The 18,517-nt window shown below is 41.2% G+C and overlaps 1 long non-coding RNA gene across 1 annotated transcript in view; it reads left to right on the forward strand.

Moving 5' to 3' along the window:
• The first annotated feature begins 190 nt into the window (after positions 1–190).
• LOC121382726 overlaps positions 191–18,517 on the forward strand; it is a 64,475-nt gene continuing 46,148 nt past the window's right edge. Inside the window, exon 1 of the long non-coding RNA XR_005959212.1 lies at positions 191–354. This is a non-coding gene — a long non-coding RNA (uncharacterized LOC121382726). The remainder of the gene's footprint in view (positions 355–18,517) is intronic.

Consider the following 18,517-nt stretch of genomic DNA (forward strand, 5'->3'; position numbering starts at 1 on the left):
TTGCTCTCTTATCTTGTAAGTTGTACCATGATAGTAGTCTGATTTTATGAACATATGCCAGATTACAACACTCATTTCATTGGTATTTCGATATTTTCCGTTAAGTTAAGGAAATTGCCGGAAACGTTACCGTGAAAAAAAAAAAAACTGACGTCATAATGCTTTGACGTTCAATATGCATATTGATGTTTGAAGCGATACTACGTACATTCTTTTGAATGTGCACACGGAATAGCTTTTTAACATTTATAATCATATTTATTTTGTAATGAGTATAAATGTAAAATCTAATACTAACTAATGACGACTGTTAACTGCTGTGAAATTCTGTATGGGCTGGATATAAGAAATGAGGTAAGTGTTTGGTTGATTGTTTTTTGTTTGTTTTTTTATGTTTGTTTGTTTGTTTTTGTTTTAATGTTTATTTGTCAGAACCATGGACGTACGATCTCCCTTTTTCCCCCACTGGGCTACGTCCCGACCCAACAGAGCCTAAGAGACCTTTGTGAATTAGGCCCCTGCTCATTTAGCCCGAATATCTCTATCGTTTTTGTCCGAATTTGAGGATTTGCTCCAGCACTAGGACAGTGGCCCCTACCGCCACCACCCACCCCCCCATCACCCCCTCCCCTCGTCTCGTACGCTTATTTTAAAGTGTGTGTCACGGGGATCCTATAATACCCGTAACCGAATAAAACACGATTATCCAAATATCTCTCCTAACTGTATATCTATTAGATCTCTCTGTATCGGGCAGTTTAAAACCCTAGTGGCTCGTCTCTAGGTATAATCAGAGATAGATCTATATATAAATATGTGTTATTATAGCACGTTTAGTTCACTAGAAAACACAACAAAAACACAATACACTTTAGAATCTGTATTAATACTACGCTGACAAATGTACTGCCGCAGTAGTTAATTAACAACAACAATATAATAACAACCCAGAACTAATCACTTAATTAGTTAATCACTAGGTGTCTAGTTTACACAATATTCTAATTACTTCACCGTGACACAACACCCACACGTGTGATAATTGAGAAACGCTTCCAGGGGAACTTAATTAATAAAGGAATTACAACTCGATTCCTACTTGGTTAATTCTCATTCAGTAACCTTGTAATACAGACTTAATACTGGTACCTATCACAATAAAGACAATAACCTACAGTTTACCTAGGTCCTCTAGGATGACTGGCTAAGCCTTAATAATTTTAGAACAGTGAAGCCTACAGTTTACTTCGTCAGATTACCGGAAACACTGTCTAAATAATATTGGTATAATACAGTATTAAAATATTTAAAGTCACATCAATCACATCAAGGTTATACAACAGGGCAGAAATAATATTTACCAAGTCCAAACGGACTAACGTTCCCTGGCAGCCTTCCAATATGTTTCTCCCCGATATCTCTAAAACCCTAGCTATTTATTATAAAAATCCGAATATCGCCTGGGGGCACATCGCGGTACCGAATACCTACAAGTGATATTTCCACAGAGACCAAGACGGCAATTTTCTCTTAGATGGCCAGACTTACTGTCGCCTAGTCGCCAAAATCACGGTCGTAAAAACCGCACTCGCGGAGGTATTACGTAACTACTGGCCACATGGCCTCCGTAACTGGTCTGGGTGTGTATTGTGAACAGCTCGACCACCGTCGCGCGGAGGTATTACGTAACAAAGTGCCCACCTAGTCTAAGTGCATATTGGGACTGTACACGGCCCTCTAAAACAATTAATATCGCCACAGGCGAAAAGAAATTAAGAGCATGTTCCGTCACATTGTGTTTTGTTTAACGACACCACTAGAGCATACTGATTTATTAATCATCGGCTATTGCATGTCAAACATTTGGTCATTTTGACATACAGGCTTAGAGAGGAAACCCGCTACAGTTTTCTATTAGTAGCATGGGATCTTTTATATACATCATCCGACAGACATGGTAGCACATACCACAGCCTTTGATTTACCAGTCGTGGTACACTGGAACACGAAATATCCCATCTTCACCCCTTTTTAAGCTATGCACAATTTTCTTAGACACTTTCCCCATACACAAGACAGTACACACCACTGCATTTGACGTATCAGTTATGGGGCACTGGTTGCGACGGGGAACAAACAAAACCCAGATTCCATCGAGGTCGATCGATCCTACGACCCATCACACCTCAGGTGAACGCTCTACTACTGCACAACATCCCACCCCATGCGCAGAGAAGAGATATGGTATCTTTAAGAAGAGTGCGAAACGCCAGACAGCTGTAACAATCAGGCAAATGCACCAGCCAATCTATTTTAGCAGGAAATCACCATGTCGTTAAATTACCGAACATAAATCTTCGCCCCGTTCGAATACTTTACGTCTACAGGTTTTTTCCGAGAATTCCGATATCGGCACTAATGTAATCACCCCCCGAAAAATACACCGCAGTCCCCAATCTCGCCTTTGTCCAAGTGCTCAAGCCTGCACCATCACTTAATACCTTGATAGCAAGCGTCCGTGCTTCTGCTGCCAGAAGATGTTTGCCCAGACGCCTCCAACCACGGGAATAAACACGCCCTTCTTCTGTGGACATTGCACTGAAGGGTTTCTTGAAATTGCAGCGGATATTAAAGCAATGGTTCCGACGGGGGATCCACTCTACGTGACTCCCAGTGTGTGCACACAACAGCCCGACAAGCCCAGGGGTCGTCTGCTGAAAGCTAATGATCCTGCTCTTCAAATGGAAATTGCATTCCACCAAAATTACTGTTGGGCAAAAAAAAAAAAAGGACAGCTATGATATGTCCATACATGGAATCCAATTTGCAAGATTGCAAAACATCAAATGGTGGCCTCTCGACCCCCTACCTTGAGTGTGCATGTGTTTCTAGGGACAATAGAATATTTTAACAAAACAAAAAAAAAACCAACAGAAAATGAATGAATGAATGAATGTTTAACGACATCCCAGCACGAAAAATACTATTGGGTGTCAAACTATGGTTAATGCAAACATGAAGTGATGACCCCCCAAAAGGGGAGTTGTGCTGTATTGGCCATTCTCAAAGAGAATGTTACACCCCCGCACCACGTTGAGGTAACAGTTAGAATCAGTGATTGTAGTTTCCGAGGAACGTATCTTTTGTTTCGTATAAAATTTAATTTAGAACAAAGACCAGGACGGCTTGAATGCATTGGTTTTGCCAAATGTTAACGTTGTAGCAAATAGATTTATTACCCTGATGGTTAAAAATATCTTGGTACATATCAAAGTGATACGTCCCACTAGAACGCCAAGTGGGACGTAACACTTCGTGACGTCATCGATTGGCGCACTACAATCTTGCAGGAACGTCTGCCAAACGAGTTGAGTGATATAAAATAAAGATCGATTATGGGTAATAAATAGGATATTAAACTCGCTACCATTTCGTATCATGTTTATGTCCCTCATGAAATAATGTTCATTATCACTCACTAAAGCTCGTGACAACTGAAAATGGTTTCACTCAGGACATAAACATGATACGAAATTCGTTTAATATCCTATAAATATGTAATGTGGCAATATAATGATAAAACGACTGAATTAGCAGAACATATTTTAATGGTTTAAAAACTACAGTTGGTGCCTCAAAACGGTACTGTTGGTCAAATAGTTTGTCACTGGGAACCTTTGTTTTTCTCTTTTTCGAGCTAAGAAATATTTCAGCAATCGTAATGAAAACATGTAACAATTACGTACATCCATTGAAAGTAGATACAAATTAAAACCGTATCTCGGCACACGTCAGAGTCGAAAGGGTATTTTGGCAATGTCATGATTTCTTCCATGAATCAATATCAGGTGCCTCGTCTACAGGAGTGCCACTCCCCATGAGATACTTTTCATCCATCTTTCATGTTTCGCCAGTTTAATAAATCAAAATGTACTCATGGCAGAGTATATGCTAAAATATAGCTGTGACGACGCACTTAACCCACTTTATTTACGGTTATATGGCGTCAGACATATGGTTAAGCACCACACAGATATTGAGAGAGGAAACCCGCTATCGTCACTTCATGGGCTACTCTTTTTGATTAGCAGCAAGGGATCTTTTATATGCACTATCCCACAGACATGATAGTACACACCACGACCTTTGTTACACAAGTTGTGGAGCACTGGTTGGAACCAGAAATAGCCCAATGGGTCCACCGACGGGTATCGATCCTAGACCGACCGCGCTTCAAGCGAACGTTTTAACTCTGGGCTACGTCCCGCCCCATATAGCTGTGAAGGCATGCACTCACACAATTAATCACTGTTTAAAATTCTAAAATGAACCAAAAGTTTGTTTTGTTTAACAACACCACTAGAGCACATTGATTAATTAATCATCGGCTATTGGATGCCAAACATATGGACATTTTGATACAGTCACAGAGAAGAAACCCGATACATGTTTCCATTAGTAGCATGGGATCTTTTATATGCACCATCCCACAGACAGAATAGCACTGAACCAAACGCGTCCAACATGTAATATTGCACCATTACCTCGATGGTTGCTGTTACGTAATTAATGTTGTACGGTTACGTCACCACAGCATCATTAGGCATCAAGGTGCTCGTTAGTGCTTTAAATATTCTTGTGGTTTTTATTGATCATTACCGTCTTCATTAATGTATTTCCATACTCTTTGCATATGATACGGTTCTACCTATACTGGTACTGATGTTCTCTTCCAGACACAAAATGAACCATCAGAGTTATTAAGGAGGACACATCTGTTCAGGGGCGGGACGTAGCCCGGTGGTAAAGCGTTCGCTTGATGCGCGGTCGGTCTGGGATCGATCTCCGTCGGTGGGCTCATTGGGCTATTTCTCGTTCCAGCCAGTGCACCACGACTGGTATATCAAAGGCCGTGGTATGTGCTATTTTGTCTGTGGGATGGTGCATATAAAAGATCCCTTGCTGCTCATCGAAAGAGTAGTCCATGAAGTGGCGGCAGCGGGTTTCCTCTCTCGATATCTGTGTGGTCCTTAACCATATGTCCGACGTCATATAACCGTAAATAAAATGTGTTGAGTGCGTCATTAAATAAAACATTTCCTTCCTTCCATCTGTTCAGGGAATGTCTGTACAAATCCACGGTGACAAGACAGCAAAATCAATGTAAAACGTAATGTTACTGGTAGGTGCTGGGTTCGAATCCCAGTACCCGTATCTTAAATAGAGCTTTAACGGTTCGACTGGGAGGAGTAAGGCCGCCACATCAACTTCTCCGTCACTACTCACAATTACTCATTAACCCCTGTTAGACAGCCCAGATGGTTGAGGTTTGAGCCAAGGGCTGAATGGTTGAACCTTCATTGGATATCGGCACGAAAATCAAATTCAATGAAAGTGTACCTCTAATTAGAAGGCAGCATATATTTATATCAGACACTCAGAATAATTTCTCTGCAAAAACAAACAAAAAAGATCATTCTAGATGGATTCTGGATAGGAAGGGTGTCTCTAAAATGAATTACGTTTGCTGGTTGGAAATGAAAATAACCTATAGCGTCCACACACACACACAGACACAGACACAGACACACACATATACACACACAAACAGCTAGAGAGACACACACACACACACACACACACACACACACACACACACACACAAACACACACACATAAACACAGACAGACAGACAGACACACACACACACAGACAGACAGACAGACACACACACACACTCTTACATACACACATATACTCTCTCTCTATCTCTCTCTCTCTCTCTCTCTCTCTCTCTCTCTCTCTCTCTCTCTCTCTCTCTCTCTCTCTCTCTCTCTCTCTCACACACACACACACACACACACACTGTCACACATATACATACATAATCTTAATTATGCATTGTCAGTAGACATTAATGGTTGTTCCTCCCATTGGCAACAGTTCTTCAAATACGAGTCTTTGAAAATAGAAAAAGTTAACTGTTTAGTTTAAAGGTGCCACTTTGTTTATAGCCAGAAGAGAACACCCTGTATACCTACTTCCAGACTATTTTTTTTATTTTTAGTGCCCTTCTTGTTATTTTAGGCTGAGTATGGCCTTGGGTATAGCAACGGGGCTAAGTTAAGCCGCTTTGTGTGACCTCTCCTCCAGAAGACACGTTCTAATCGTAGATAATTGAGCGTCATAGGAAATAAAATGCCAGTTGTATGATGCATTCCTCTGTGATCTGCTGCAGTAGCTGCGTAGCCGGTACTTTAATGTAATTTACACGTCCTAATATGTTTATGTTACAAACGATACACAGGCTCCACGCGTAGCTCGCTAATGCAATAATACTAACACATGGTAGAGATATGCTTTGTGCTTCTCATTTTCATCACTTTTTTTTCACATAATAGCTAATAAATTTTTTAACTTGATACCCCTTTGGAATTAAGGAGCAAGGCTTATATATAAGAGTCACAAAATCAAAGGTGTGGTGATCCCCACATCCTAGTTCCGTATAAATATATAAGAAATATTGAACACTCTTTAACCATCTTGATTTATATATATATATATATATATATATATATATATATATATATATATATATATATATATATATATATATATATATATATATATATTATTTACTCGAACAAGTGCCAGTTGCCCGTGTATCCTCTCTTAACACTAGATTACGTTTTCAAAACATCATACAGTAGTGTGCGTACATATTTGGCATTATTTGTGCGTACGTTGCGTGAGGGGATGGGGGGGGGGGGGGGTAAAAACAGGAAACAATGCAGATCAACAGCTTTGACACTATTCAGTCCAGTTAAACCCGGCCGACGACGGACCGCGATGATTTGTGACGAGTAGACACTGTTAGTTCAAAGGCTGTGCAGATACTTCATCTTGAACATAGACGTTTAATAGTCGAATGCCATTTGTACAAAGAGACTTATTCCCCTAATACATCACAGCTTGACCAAGGCTTGTCTGGTCTCGATTGTACATAAACGTTTGATTCGGGGATTCAGCATTCCGCGTGTTGTGCTTAGCAGACTGACATCGGATCGATGAGCCAAACAATGTGCTCTGTTAATGGAAAGTTATCTGACAAATTGCTCCAAATTGATCTCTCTTCTGCCATCAGCAAACCCCGAATCATCCTGTCACAAATGCCCGCTCTTCGTGCCTCTTGGTTTTCTGACCCCAATCTCCCACAGAAGACTGTGCGCCTTGCCCATGTCCCTAACTATTGACCAAGCACAACCTCAAGAGCTCAGCGCCATGGTCAATTCGTCCAGAATCTCTCATCATATCGACAGACCATTCGTCTTTTGCCGGAGTAACGAGTCCCATACAGGCGATATCACTACTAACTTATTACGACTATTTCTATTGAATTAACTGTCTATGCAACGATTCTCTCCGTTCGCAATTTCCTCTCTGATGATCTTTAGACTGGTGGAGATAAGATTCCGCGAGAAACCGCCAATCTCGGACACTAAAGCACCCGAGGATAATGCTCGGACTGGCCACCAATTGGATTTTCCCCGATCAATATTGGTTCTTTTGGAGTAAAATCGTTGCCTAATCTTGTAGGTCCTGCCAAATCAAACTCAATGAAGGCACAATTCTGGAAGCAGTCTTGGTCAACAATATGTCTGAAACGATGGACTATCCCCCCAAGGAGTGTCCGACGTTGATCGACCGTATAAAACTGCATGTGGCACACGCCACTGTCCTCATTATGATGGTCGTCGCTAAAATCATTTCCACGCCGAACGAATCGACGGAATGCGACGAAAGGGAACTGACGGCCGTACTGACAAGAGAAGACGCGAGGTATGTCTGCCCTTGTCGTGGCGTTTTTATTCAGTTAGCAAGCTGCATTTAGTTTTCTCTTTCTCGCATCCTGCTCGTCATTAGACGCTTTCTATGCTTCATTTGCGCCGCTTCTGTCTACTGTCACGGAAAGCGACAAAACTTCCGGTAGTGCGCGAGCGCTGGCTTTTGACACGTCACTAAGAACTACAAAGCACGCTGTTTGCTGGTTCAAGGAAATTATGTCCATATTCATAAAGAATTAGAAGGAACAGAAAATAGCTCCGGGCACTCCTGATTATGTCTGCACCTACGCAAGTAATTTTGTACGATGCGTTGACAGGTCAATGCCAAAGAACGTGACTATTGTAAATAAAATATACATTAAATATATATATATATATATATATATATATATATATATATATATATATATATATATATAAATCACAGAGGACAAAACAGAAGAAGAAAAGAAAAGCAAAACAATTTATATGCATGCACACATACACACGCGCGCGCTCACGCACGCACACACATACACATGCATACACACACACACACACACACACACACACACAAGCGTTCACATTCACACCTAAAGTCGCAATAGCGACATGTGTCACTTGGCAAAACTCAATGTTTTTTAAATGTCAACTGTGTGTGGGAGTGTGGATAATTTCTGGTCAGAGAACTCTCCAAGCACACCTGCCATTGCCATAACTTCTGACCTCTCCAGACAGTTAAGTCTAATACAGGAAATAATTCTGTATTGCAATGTATTAGCTCATAAACACTGTTATTTATATCTAGACACAAATAACACCCACTCCCACAAATAACAGCAGCAACAATTTGAAAAAATTATCTTTAATGAATTTGCTAAAATATTATGAAAGTATGGGAATGTATTCTTGGCGTGTTTACATCCTTGTGATCATCTCATGCTGATTATTAGAACGAGCTATTACCGGCAAGATACAGTGAGGATTCAATTTTAAAATGTTTAAAGCGTTCATCATCATAACCAATCTTAGGAGGAGTATTTCTTTCAATAAAACACTGGTCCCCTGTGTCGTGTTCTTTTACGTAATTATGCTAACTACACTCTTTAGCGCCTCTTGCAATCAACTTAGATCTACTTTTGTACTGACGGCGCATATTCGATTGCCTTAATGCGGGAATACATTTATCTGTTGCAGACAATCCTGCCAATTAAGAATGTACCGTTAGACTGTTAGCCTCAGATGCTGTGTCTGACTTTCGTAATCCACGGAACTGTCTTGCACAGGCACCTATTTTTGTCACGAGGGTTTTTGTTTTTATTTGTGGCTGTCCATGGTTTGACAGTCTGTTCTTACGGTGTGGCGTGGGGCGGTGCGTTGGTGGGTCACATTTTGTTTGCTGCGACGTGTAGTATGGTGTAGTTTTGGCTCAGATGTTCTGTTATGTGGTGTGTTGTTTGGGCAGATGTTCTGTTATGTGGTGTGTTGTTTGGGCAGATGTTCTGTTATGTGGTGTGTTGTTTGGGCAGATGTTCTGTTGTGTGGTGTGTTGTTTGGGCAGATGTTCTGTTATGTGGTGTGTTGTTTGGGCAGATGTTCTGTTATGTGGTGTGTTTTTTGGACAGATGTCTGATGTGCTATCGTGTTGCGTAGGGTGCACATGTGGCGTGACATGCAGGCACGACGGAAGCAAGTGGACATTGGTGGGGCTGACAGAGACCGAGGGTGCAAAGAAAGGTTTCTAGTGGGTTCCGATGTATGCTCCCCCGTAAAATGTTGAAAACTATATAGATGTCCTGAAATCCAATTCCCTGCATTCTACAAGTAAAATTCATCTCTGCCTTACGATTTTCTACCAATAATATTTTTGATTCAGAATTATTGGGGGGAGGCTACTAAAACACCTTCCCCAGACCCTCCCCCTGCTCCGCCGTGCCTGGTGACAGGGTGTGCTGTGTGATCAGATGTGTAGTGTTGTATTGGGCCAGGTGTTGAGTGGTATGTTCTTATGCCAGATATTTTGTGAAGAGGTATACTGCTTTGTTCGGGATGGGGAGTGGGGTGGGGGATGTCAAATGTGGTGTAGTTTGGTGGTTTGTTGTTGGCTCACGTTTTTTTGTGTGATATAGTGTGTATCTGTGGTCCTTAACCATATGTGTTGAGTGCGTCGTTAAATAAAAAATGTCCTTCCTTTATGCCTCAAGCATCAATAACAGTACTTCTTCTTCTTTAACTTATTGTCTTGCTTATATCCAATTAAGGTTCAAGCACGCTGTCCTGGGCACACATCTCAGCCATCTGGGCTGTCTGTCCAGGACAGTGGGTCAGTTGTTAGTGGTTAGTGAGAGAGAGAGAGAGAGAGAGAGAGAGAGAGAGAGAGAGAGAGAGAGAGAGAGAGAGAGAGAGAGAGAGAGAGAGAGAGAGAGAAAAGAGGGTGTAGTGGTCATTAAAACTCGCTCTGGGTGGGAACCGGTAGCGGGCTGCGAACCCTGCAACTGCCAGCCTTATGTCCGATGGCCTAACCACGACACCACCTAGGCCGGTAATAACAGTACTAACACGCTAGCTGTCGTATTCGTAACGTCTGTGTTAATGTTCAGCACACGCATGGCGTGGTGACACTGGTCGTGGTGTTAGTGTAATATGTATGCATCCCTCTGTGTGAGTGTAGCTGTGTGTTGTAAAAACATGTGCGTGCGTATAGTGTTTGGAATGTAATGTGGTGCGGTGCCTTGTGACTTTGCGTTGCGCACCCTTGCATTATACGGAATGCCACAGTAAGCTTGATTGAAAGCATATTTCATTGCATACAACAAACAACAAGCAGATTAGGCACAGGTTTGCCAACTCTGTAGAACCTCTCCTATATATATATACGATATAATACTAATGGCGACAATTACATAATTAGTAATCAGGTGTCTCGCTACATGTCATAAGCAATGGCGGGCCCGCCATCTCTTAAGACTAATTTCCAATACGCCCGCCATCCACTGGCAGCGATCCGTTTATTTAGGACGCCATCCAAAATCACAAGGCATGCCATCGTCTTGAACTACCAGAGTAATCAGGTTCATCGTTGTTTACAAGACATTTTCGAAGTACTTGTACCCTGCAAATTTTAGGTACCATCCCTTCCTATAAGTGGAACCAGCTCTACCAATTCCCTCCATCCCTTTCCTGAATACTAGAGAGACCACTGATTATTATATAATAGTAAGGTATACATGCATACATACATACATACATACATGCATACATACATACATACATACATACATACACACATATAAAATTTAAATAAATTTATTTCGATAAAAATCAAATTGAGGAAATAAAGAGGGTATTATATACAACTGGATTTTGAATGAACCTAGAGATACGTGTACACAGAAATCGGCCACGGCGGTGTCGTGGTTAAGCCATCATACATAAGACTGATAGGTACTGGGTTCGCAGCCCGGTACCGGCTCCCACCCAGAGTGAGATTTAACGACTCAATGGGTAGGTGTTAGACCACTACACCGATTTCTCCCTCACTAACCATTAACAACTAATCACTAACCAACTGTCCTGGACATACAGCCTAGATAGCGTGCTTGAACCTTAAATGGGTATAAGAACGAAACTAAGTTGAAATGAAATGAATGTACACGAAACGAACCACAGATAACTTACATGTGCAGTCAAACCGTCAGCAAGCGATGGTTCACTGCAGTGTTAGGCAGTATGTTTCCCAAAATTAATGTGCAATGTCCACATGTTTGGTTTCTTTCTTCTTTTTTTCTTTCTTTCTTTCTTTTAAATAATTTTCGTGCTTGTATCCAGTTAAGGTTCAAGCATGCTGTCCTGGGCACACACACATCAGCTATCTGGGTTGTCTGTCCAGGACAGTGGGTTACTTGTTAGCTGGTTGGCGGTTAGTGAGAGAGAAGAGGGTGTAGTGGTCTTACACCTACCCACTGAGTCGTTAAAATTCGCTCTTGGGTGGGAGCCGATAGCGGGCTGCGAACCCTGTACTTACCAGCCTCATGTCCGATGGCCTAACCACGACACTACTTGTTAATTGATTCTGTACCATTGTCGTTCTTCACGGTGAAGACAAGTTGGAAGTGACGCGCTTAATGACAGTTCTTTGAAGCCGGTGTCTGCCGAGGTCCGCTGACACGGTGCCTTACATACAGCTTGCCGGTATTGACTTGTCTGAGATGTGGACTGTAATCCTGTTTTCATTCGATTAAAGGATCGCGTCCGCCTCTCTTCAATTTGTCTCCACGACCAGTCTGCCATCATTACTTATCACACCGTCCCCCACAATGTCGAGCGGGCTCTGCAGATTAAAACCGTTAACCACTTTACGCAAACAAAACATACAAGCAATTGCAGCTGATTGAATAATTTTAACATCCTAGGACATTTTAATCTAAGAACTTTGCGAATGACTAATATTTCACTGGAATGTTCATTGTTTAATATCATTATCCGTTTTACGCAAATAAAAAATGCGAGCAATTACAGCCGGTTAAAGGAAGGAAGTAGGCACTCAACACATTTTATTTTACGGTTATATGGCGTCGGACATATGGTTAAGGACCACACATATATCGAGACAGGAAACTCGCTGTCGCCACTTCAGGAGCTACTTTTTTTATTAGCAGCAAGGGATCTTTTATATGCACCATCCCACAGACGGGATAACACATACCACGGCCTTTGATATATCAGTCGTGGTGCACTGGCTGGAGCGAGAAATAGCCCAATGGGCCCACCGACGGGGATCGATCCCAGATCGACCGCGCATCGAACGGGTGCTTTAACACTGGGCTACGTCTCGCCCCCTTACAGTCGGTTGAGGAATTTTCAACATACTAGGACATTTTAATCTAAGAACTTTGCGAATGCGACTACTATTTCACTGGAATGTTCTTTCTTTGGATGGGCAGTTTAATATCATTATTCGCTTTACGCAAACGAACAATTAAAACCGGATGTAGAATTTTAACATACATTTAATCTAAGAACTGTAGGAGGGGCGGGGGTGATTGCGTGTAATATTTTCTATAAAATGTTCTTGCTTTAGAGGGACTGTTGAATATCAGTGTGCTCTAGTTGTGACGTTAACAAACAAACTTTAACGGTTTTTTAATGTTTGTGGATTACGTCATAAAAGGAGGACTGTAGCGGCCAAAATGTCTTTACTGCCCAAGATGATATGTCGGGACATCTTGGCATGAACAACCCTGCAATTATTAAGCAACTGTCCACGGCAACAAAAAAAACCCCATTCTATTGAGACTGGGACTTGGAACTATACTCTTCTGCTTGTACAGAGGACCTCTGTTCGTTGTATTTTTAAAACTAAAGTACATTCAGGAAAATTTAATCGATTTTTCTTTCCCCACTCCATCCATTAAAACCCCGACTGTTTACACTGGCGCACAAATAGGAATCTCTTTTTGGCATTTCATCTCCGGCATGTATAACAACTAACACTGTCAATAAATGGATGCAATATTGATAGAGCCAATTGGATCCGAAACATGTGTCTTGGGAGCTGGGATTCCTCGGGCGACCCGTCGTTTGTCGACGGTTTATAAGATTTCACATTCATTCACGTTATTTATCGATGATTGATAGCGTTTAAACATTTCGACGGCCTCAGTCAAAATATCGTCTAATTCGCTTACGTCCCGGTTTTATCTGACCTGCTACCTACATTCACACGCCGGTAATTAATTTCGCTGGTGTATCTGGATAGCAAAATGACTATTAAGTGCAACCCATTACTAATTAGGTTTAGCTTGGGAAGTGTACATGATGCCAATAGGAATCAATAAGATCGCTGTAGCACCAGTGAATAGCCCGTGTGAAAGGATCTAATGGAATAACACACGGAGAGGTTAAGTCCGACTCAGTTGTCCTTGCTTGTATGGTGGTCCGGTCAGTGAGTGTAAGGCCGGTAGGTACTGGGTTCGCATCCCGGTATCGGCTCCCATCCAGATAGCTCGAGACACTCTAGTGGTTCTAATAGACCAAATCGATTCCTATTGCCGATAATGTTAACCTTTACTGATAAAACTGATATAAGCTGCATATCAACACACCCAGGAAGTACAGCAATAAAAAGTGTGACACCTCACATCTAATCTACATGCAAGAAAATGGGGGTGGGGATTTAATTAAGAGATTTAATTATTGTTTTTAATAGCAACCGTCATTTTTGCTGAAATAAAGAGCCAGTTTCGGACAGTGGTGTTTGGGTTTCTTCTTATACTACAGCGTTTGCGGTATCACTAACAAGTTTATGTTATGAGCAAACACGTAACGGATTACACTTAAGATCTGTATTATCAGATTTAGGAAGGTGTGTGTATTTTAGACACATTATATGGCGACCGTTTGGCTGTTGAATATTGACAATTTATTGCACAGAGTACACTCTAGCTGTGGTCTCACATGCAAACAGAATACGACTAGAAGACACTAGAGCTACATCCCAGAGTAAGATGTAATCACTCACTGGATAGCTCTTGAGGTGGAGGTCCACTACACTAACCATTAACCTCTTTCTTTCTCTCCCTTTCTCCCTCACTCCCTCCCTCCTGTCTCTCTCCTTAATTCTCACATTATCTTTTTCTTCTCATATCCCCTCTCTCTCTCTCTCTCTCTCTCTCTCTCTCTCTCTCTCTCTCTCTCTCTCTCTCTCTCTCTCTCTGTCTCTCTAAGTAAAACTTAAAAATACTCTCTCTCTCTCTCTCTCTCTCTCTCTCTCTCTCTCTCTCCTGCCTTCTCTCTCCCTCTATCTCTCTCTCTTTTTCTCTCTTCTCTCTCTCTCTCTCTGGAGGTCCTCTAAGTAAAACTAAAAAATACTCTCTCTCTCTCTCTCTCTCTCTCTCCCCCTGCCTTCTCTCTCCCTCTATCTCTCTCTCTTTCTCTCTCTCTCTCTCTCTGTCCTCTCTTTTTCTCCTCGTCCTCTCTCTCTCTCTCTCTCTCTCTCTCTCTCTCTCTCTCTCCCCTCTCTGCCTTCTCATCTCCCTATATCTCTCTCTCTCTCTCTCTCTCTCTCTCTCTCTCTCTCTCTCTCTCCCCCTGCCTTCTCTCTCCCTCTATCTCTCTCTCTTTCGCTCGCTCTCTCTCTCTCTCTCTCTCTCTCTCTCTCTCTCTCTCTCTCTCTCTCTCTCTCTCTCTCTCTCTCTCTCTCTCTCTCTCTCTTTAAACACTACAGTGTATTGTATTTTTCACTATTAGAACACTTCTTGATAGTAATATTAAAATGAGACATTACTTGTATTTTATTATAAAGATTATCCATTCCTGTACATCCGGTGTTTGTTTCGGGTCATCTTCATGTTTTTTAATTGCACGAAATGCATTTTACATCTCTTTTTTTTAAAACGAACGTTACTTTGAGAAGTAACGGTTATGAAGACGAGTTCTAGTCTACTTTTTAAAGGGTATTTTCCCGTTTCAATATACAGAAACTTGTTTCACTCCATTGTAACTTTATCCAAATGAGTTACAGGTTTGTAGATGAACAAAACTTTACTGCCCATTTTCACAAGCTGAAACTAGTGTCTGCGATGTTTATCAACAACAATGTACGTTACAAAGTACATTGTATAGGTTCAAAGAAACACTACCATCTTCTTAGTTATTAACTATTAACCACTGATTCTAATAAGGTGTGTGTATTTTAGACACATTATATGGCGACCGTTTGGCTGTTGGATATTGACAATTTATTGCATAGAGTACACTCTAGCTGTGGTCTCACATGCAAACAGAATACGACTAGAAGACACTAGAGCTACACCCCAGAGTAAGATGTAATCACTCACTGGATAGCTCTTCAGGTGGAGGTCCACTACACTAACCATTAACCTCTTTCTTTCTCTCCCTTTCTCCCTCACTCCTGTCTCTCTCCTTAACTCTCACATTATCTTTTTCTTCTCATACCCCCCTCTCTCTCTCTCTCTCTCTCTCTCTCTCTCTCTCTCTTCTCTCCCCCCCGCCTTCTCTCTCCCTCTATCCTCTCTCTTTCTTTCCTCTCTCTCGCTCTCTCGCTCTCTCTCTCTCTCTCTCTCTATCTCTCTCTCTCTCTCTCTCTCTCTCTCTCTCTCTCTCTCTCTCTCTCTCTCTCTCTCTCTCTCTCTCTCTCTTTTTAAACACTACAGTGTATTGTATTTTTCACTATTAGAACACTTCTTGATAATAATATTAAAATGAGACATTACTTGTATTTTATTATAAAGATTATCCATTTCTGTACATCCGGTGTTTGTTTCGGGTCATCTTCATGTTTTTTAATTGCACGAAATGCATTTTACATCTCTCTTTTTTAAAACGAACGTTACTTTGAGAAGTAACGGTTATGAAGACGAGTTCTAGTCTACTTTTTAAAGGGTATTTTCCCGTTTCAATATACAGAAACTTGTTTCACTCCATTGTAACTTTATCCAAATGAGTTACAGGTTTGTAGATGAACAAAACTTTACTGCCCATTTTCACAAGCTGAAACTAGTGTCTGCGATGTTTATCAACAACAATGTATGTTACAAAGTACATTGTATAGGTTCAAAGAAACACTACCATCTTCTTAGTTATTAACTATTAACCACTGATTCTAATAACTAATATGTGTGTCCTGAATAGCGTGCTTAAACAAATTAAAATTAAGAATGAAAACTGTCGGAGGTTTTGGTAGACGAACGAAGAATGTCCGGGCTATCGATTAGGAACACCTGTCTATCGCTTACTCAGTATAATGTCTACTCTGTTTATTTCCTGTTTCCGGCCTCGGTGGTGTTGTGGTTAAGCCATTGGACTACAGGCTGGTAGGTACTGGGTTCGCAACCCAGTACCGGCTCCCACCCAGAGCGAGTTTTAACGACTCAATGGGTAGGTGTAAGACCACTACACCCTCTCCTCTCTCACTAACCAATAACAATTAATTCACTGTCCTGGACAGACAAACCAGATAGCTGAGGTGTGTGCCCAGGACAGCCTGCTTGAACCTTAATTGGACATATGTACGAAAATAATTTCCTTTTTCTGATTAACTTTCTGCTGATTCTTTATTTACTGGTATTTTTAGAGGTTTACTTTCTTTTAGGACACGGATGAAGAAAGATATTTGTCATTTCACACGTTAGCCTGAACGCAATATTTGTTTTTGTTGGCTGGGATCAGCTCTCGGTTACTAATTATTGTTTTAAACTAAGACAGTTAAAGCGAACAGTTTATACGGAACATTCTAAGTCAACACCAAAAGTAAAGTAAAACTTGTTTTGTTTAACCGCTATATGTGTTAATAATCATCAGTCTAACACCAAAAGATGCAGAATAAATTAAACCCTGTGGTCGCAAGACAGAGACGTCTTGCACATAATGTCATCTAAACCAATGATCTCACTGTACAGTTAACTTCCGGGTCAGAGTTCACTAACCAAAGTCCATGATAGTTTTTAAAATGAGCACATGTCGGCTTCTAGTAAATTTCTCGTTCCAGCCAGAGCACTACGACTGGTATATCAAAGGCCGTGATATGTGCTGTCCTGTCTGTGGGATGATGTATATAAAAGATCCCTTGCTGCAAATGAACAAAAATGTAGCGGGTTTCCTTTCTAAGATTATTTGTCAACATTACCAAATGTGACATCCAATAGCCGATTATTAATATATCAATGTGTTCTAGTGGTGTCGTTAAACAAACAAAATGTTTCTAGTAATAGAAGATGAACTGAATTATCTGAACCTTTTAAATTGTAGGTCCCCTAGTTGGGACTTGTGCCCTTGATATTTTTGTAATATCGTGCATTTACTTTTGAGTGTACAGCGGATTAGGTGGCCAATACGAATTGGTTTCTGCATGAGCTATCACACATACATGGGATTATGCTGACAAAAATCAATCCTGAGACTTCAGTGTTCTTAATTGTGGAGTAAACCTACACGCAGCTACAATATATCGTCGAAATGGTACATGTTAGTGCCAAACAGAACTCGTTCATTTCAATTGATTTTTTCGTGCTTGTATCCAATTAAGGTTCAAGCACGCTGTGCTGGGCACACACTTCAGCTATCTGGGCTGTCTAGAACAGTGGGTTAGTTGTTAATTGTTAGTCTTTAGTGAGAGAGAAAAGTGTCTAGTGGCCTTACACCTACCCATTGAGTCGTTAAAACTCGCTCTGGGTAGGAGCCGGTACTGGGCTGCGAACCCTGTACCTACCAGATTTATCTCCGATGGCTTAACCACAACGCCACCGAGGCCGGTCGATTTGAAGTCGAACAATTTTACATGCGATTCAATGGTAGATGACATCTGTGTAGAGAGACCAATAGTTTAAAAAAACCCACCCCAAAAACACAAACACCGAAAACACATCGATAATACTAGTTTTTTTCGCTAAATCCATTGCAGTACTCATAATATCTCCAGTGTCTCGGGGAATTACCGTAACACTCACCAAAGGTCATTTATAATGCAATATAAATGTTGCTAATTAAATCTTTGTCCTTAATCTAAAGCAAACAGCACAGGTCGGTCACAGCGCGCTGTTTGGAGGTGTCGCTGGGAGAAAGGGTTTCTTAACGAGAGGGAAATCCATTCCAATACTCATTAGACCCGGGCTTAGAAGAGTAATCCGATTAGTGGACGGAATCAGTGGCCGCCGTCATTACAAGAAGCACGATT

The sequence above is a fragment of the Gigantopelta aegis genome, chromosome 10 (genome assembly GCF_016097555.1).
Source record: "Gigantopelta aegis isolate Gae_Host chromosome 10, Gae_host_genome, whole genome shotgun sequence".
Classification (NCBI taxonomy): domain Eukaryota; kingdom Metazoa; phylum Mollusca; class Gastropoda; order Neomphalida; family Peltospiridae; genus Gigantopelta; species Gigantopelta aegis.